Source organism: Carassius auratus, chromosome 50 (assembly GCF_003368295.1).
Source record: "Carassius auratus strain Wakin chromosome 50, ASM336829v1, whole genome shotgun sequence".
Taxonomy (NCBI): domain Eukaryota; kingdom Metazoa; phylum Chordata; class Actinopteri; order Cypriniformes; family Cyprinidae; genus Carassius; species Carassius auratus.
Genome location: NC_039292.1, coordinates 16,729,970 through 16,734,969, shown reverse-complemented (window position 1 = coordinate 16,734,969; position 5,000 = coordinate 16,729,970).

The following is a 5,000-nucleotide window of genomic DNA, read 5'->3' as shown; positions in this document are numbered from 1 at the left end:
ACTAAGTGAAAAAATTTCCAAAAAGCTTACAGCACCTGGTATTCCCAGGCGGTCTCCCATCCAAGTACTAACCAGGCCCAAACCTGCTTAGCTTCCGAGATCAGACGAGATCGGGCATTTTTTTTTTTTTTTTTTTTTTTATTAAAAACACAAAATTTTTATACATTCACAGTCTTACATTTGAAGCATATGCGGAAATAGAAAATGTATATATATATATATATATATATATATATAAATAATAAATAAAGAAAGTACATAAGTAAGGAGAAAAAAATAAAAATAAAAATAATAATAATAAAATAACAAAATTACAATTAAAATCTTTCAGGCAAAATCACATTAAAACCTGACCATGTTTTAATAATGTATGGATTGTTTTCTACAATGTATTTGTCAAATACATCCATTTGTGCATTAATATTAAAATAGTCGTATATGTCTTCCATCACTGCAGTCAGATACTGTTTAAATAAGTTACATAATGAAAGTTCTTTGTTTTTCATTTTCATTATATTCCTTCTTCTCCAAATCGTATATCTTGCTACTGTTAACCATAAATTTAATGCATAAACATTTTGTGCAGTTCCATTAAAACCAAATAAAATCAATGTTTCCCATTTCTCTAACCAATCATTCTGATCATTTAAAAAGTCCCCCACAATTTTCCTTAACATCTTCATAAAATTGTCTAATTTTTTACATTTTAAAAAACAAATGTAACACTCCTTCATCTTTTTTCCATACATAATTTACATTTTGCATCTTGTGCTATTCCAATTTTTGCCAAATTTCATTTCAGTCATTAAAACATTGTGTCTCACAAGAAATCCAAATTATGCAGGGCGGGACTTTTAAACCTACATTTTACATTTTTCCAGATTTTTGTTACATCTAATTCACAAAAAGACCTTTCCCAAAAATCTGTTGCTTTTGGTCTTAAAATACAAGATCACATAAACAAACATAAACATTTTAAAGAACAAGCCATTGAAAGGAATCTGTTTCATCATTTCTTTTTAAAAAAATTCCAGGTTTCTCATTTCCTGTTTCTTCATCGTCAATGCTTTTAATCCACTGTAGTGTGCACAGCTTCTTTTAATTTTATGTATTGCTCCTTAATCAGCTTTCTATTTTCTATATCTTCATTCTCTTCTTAATATGTCTATAATTGCCTGTAAAGGTAAAAACCCAGGTTTTACCTCATATAAAATGTCTTTTGACTTGTCTTAATCCTGCATAATACCATTTCTTATAAAAAAATTGTATTACTATTCCTTAAAATCAATTTGTTTAAGAAAAAGGGGCTGTTTCAATAGTTGCTCTCTTCCTTTAAACTCCACATGAACCTTCCCTTTAAAAACTTTCCATGCTCTTAAGACTTCTTTATAAAATTCAGGTATCTTCTCAAGCATATTATCTGTAAAATTCATCCACATAAAATCATCCCCCATTTTCCCACACTATTTATAAAGAAACTCATAATTTTTTTCCATACCATATCATCATTATTCCAAAACTTTTTTACTGTCTTTATTCTCATACTCTTCATTCTTACCATTGGATCTATGAGTCTCAAACCTCCCTTTTCCACCTCCCCAATTATTGTGTCATATGCTATTTTTGCTGGCTTATCATCCCATAAAAACTTTGAAATATAGTTTTTATTCTTTTGTACGCCCATGCTGGCAGACTAACCAAACTTAAAATATACCACATCTTAGACAGGAATAAAGAATTTAGAACTAATACTTTCCCTTTAAAAACAATTATCTTTGTTTCCAAAAGTTAAGTCTTTTTTCCATTTTGCCTATAACCTCCTCCCAAATCAGGTCTCTTGTTTTCATTTCATCTTTCCCAAGTATAACTCCTAAAATCTTTAATTGGTTTCTTCTGCTCTTTAAATTCCCATTGTCTTCCCAAGTATCCACCTTCCCCTATCCTCATATACTCAGTCTTTTCTTTATTGACTTTAGCTCCTGTTCCGCTACAATATTTTTCAAAAATTAACATTGCTTTTTCGATACTCTTTAAATCCTTTAAAAACAAAGTCGTGTCATCTGCATATTGGAAAATTTTTGTTGCATTACACCATTTTCAACTAAAATTCCTTGTATTTGTTTTTCTTTATTAATTGCTATTCCTAATGGTTCAGCAACTAAAGTATAAAGTAATGCCGATAAAGGACAGCCCTGCCTTATAGACCTCGAAATTTCAATATAATCAGTTAAAAACCCATTTACTTTAATACAACTTAAAATGTCAGTATAGAAACATTTCATCCATGTTATAAAATTCCTCCCAAATCCAAATTTTTCAATTAAGTCAAACAAATATTTATGCTCTACTCTGTCGAAAGCCTTTTCCAAATCTATGCTAATTAAATACCCTCCTTCACCTTTTTCTTTCATATACCACATTAAGTCTCTAATATTTGTTACTATGTCTGATATATCTCTATTTAAGACACAATATGCCTGATTTGTTGTTATGATGTTTGGAATCACTTTTTTCAGTCTGTTTGCCATGATCTTAGCCAAAATCTTATAGTCAGTATTTAGCATACTGAACGGTCTGTAATTTTTTAAGATGATCTTTATCTCCTTTATTCTTATAGATCATTTTTATCATTCCTGTCTTCATGCTTTCACTCATTTTTTTCTGCTTAAAAGTATCAGCAAATAAATTGTGCAGAATAGGTATTAAAACATGTTTAAAAACTTTGTAAAACTCAGATGTTAAGCCATCTAGTCCTGGACTTTTCCCATTCTTCAACTGGTCTATAACCTCTTCAATTTCCTCTTCATTTATATCCTTATCACACATTCTTTTATCTTCTTCATTTACTTGAACTTGAATTTGATTCAATAAATATTCTTCATCTTTCACATTTATATTATCTTTTTTAAATAAGGTAGTATAAAAATCCTTCACTTCTTTTAAAATACCTTGTTTTTCCTTCACAACTTTCCCATCTTTTAATATACTTTTGATGAATTCTGCATGTTTTCTTGATTTCTCAAACTCAAAAAAGAATTTTGTACTTCTTTCTCCCTCTACTGTATTTTTCGCTCTGCTTCTAATTTTAGCTCCCCTGCACTTTTCCTCCTCTATTTTCTTAAATTGTTCTTCTAAAAACACTATTTTTGTCACATCCATCTTTCCTTCAGACATCTTTTTCATTTCTTCTTCCCATTCCTTATTTAAAAATCTTTCTTTACTTTTCTTTGTCTTTTGCAATCTTTTTGAATATTCAATGGATATTTTTTTCATAACTTTTTTCAAATTATCCCACCACAAACTTTTTTCTTCATCATATAGAATATTGTTTATACTATTTATTATGACATTTTCTATTTCCATTTTGTAAGACTCGTTTTTTAAAAGTTCAGCATTTAAAACCCACACCCCTGGACCTCTCTCTACTCCACTAAAATCAATTATTACATTTAAAAAATCATGATCACTTTCACTGAACCTTTTATAAAATACTTTTGATATAAATAGTTCTAGCTGTCTGTTACATAAAACCAAATCAAGTCTACTTTGCTTTAATACTGTGTTCACAATTTGCCTTCTGGAATATTCTCTTTTTACTCTGTTTCTTTCCCGCCATATATCTAAAAATTTGTGTTTTTCCATCATTTTCTTTAATTCAGTTCTCCCCACATCTGATCTATATACCATATAATCCTCCACATCAATTCTTTCCAAAATAGTATTAAAATCCCCAATTAAAATTCCTTTTGTATAACCATCCATTAAAACATTTAAATTTTTAAAAAAGATGACTCTTTCTAAACGGTCATTTGGTGCATGAATTGTACATATCGTTAATTCTTCTTCTTTGCTTTTGACTTTAACTACTAACAATCTTCCTACATTATTTGTGAACATTTCTGTTGCTTTTTCTGTCACTCCCCTTCTAATTAAAATTGCTACTCCTTTTTTTCCTGTTTGGGTCATTATTGTAAAAAAATTCTCCATCCCATATTTTCTTAAAACCATTAACAATGTCTTCATTCCATCCAGTTTCTTGTATACATATTATATCACTCTTCTTTGTTAAATAGAGTACATTTTCAAATTTAGTCCTAGTTGACAATCCTCTTGCATTGATTGACACTAGTTTCAACTGACTCATAAACAAAAAAAGAAAAATATAAATGCAAAACAAAACCCACATCACTTTTGTTCAGTCTCTCTCAAATCAACATCTTTTAAAGCAATTATCTCAACTTTCTTCTTCTTTTTTTCTTTAGATTCTCGTCTTATTCTTTGTCTTTCCAAGACCTTTTCAATGTTTATTTGTCCTGTTGTTTTCCCTTTAGTCCCCCTGCTCAAAAAACTTTTTTTTCTCTCCCCAATGTCGCTTACCTCTTCCGGGATTGTACTATCCTTTGTTCCATTATTATCTTCTTTATTTACCATTGCATCCTGCTCCACATTTTTCACAGATTGTTGTAGTCCAGTCATCACTTTTTCTTCCCCATCCTGCTCATTCTCACTTGTTTCCTCTTCTTCTTCTTCCTCTTCTTCTTCCTCTCCTTCACTGCTCAGTACATCCTTTGTTAATCCACTTGTTTTTTGTGATGTATTTTCTTTATCAGCCTCCTCCAAATGCTCCACTTCATTATGCATCTCCATTTCCTTTTCCTCATGTTCCTCTTCATCCGTTTCACATGCGCATGTTGGCAATGCCTTTCTGCAGCCTTGGCACCGCAGGGCTGTACAGTCCCGCGCATAATGCCCCTGCTCCAGGCATTCTCTGCATGTTAGTAGAGGGCAGTCTTTCTTTTCGTGTTCAGCACTTGAACATATTCTGCATATTTTTACTTGCTGATCATTAATGACTCTGAAGAACTGTATTCCTTCCTCTGTTTCAAAACTGGTGTTATATGGAAGGGACACCACGTCCTTAGGGAATTTGACTCGAATAAATCTTGTCCCATCTGCCACCATTGTCCCTGGGTAATACCTCCTTCTCAACGGCAGTATCG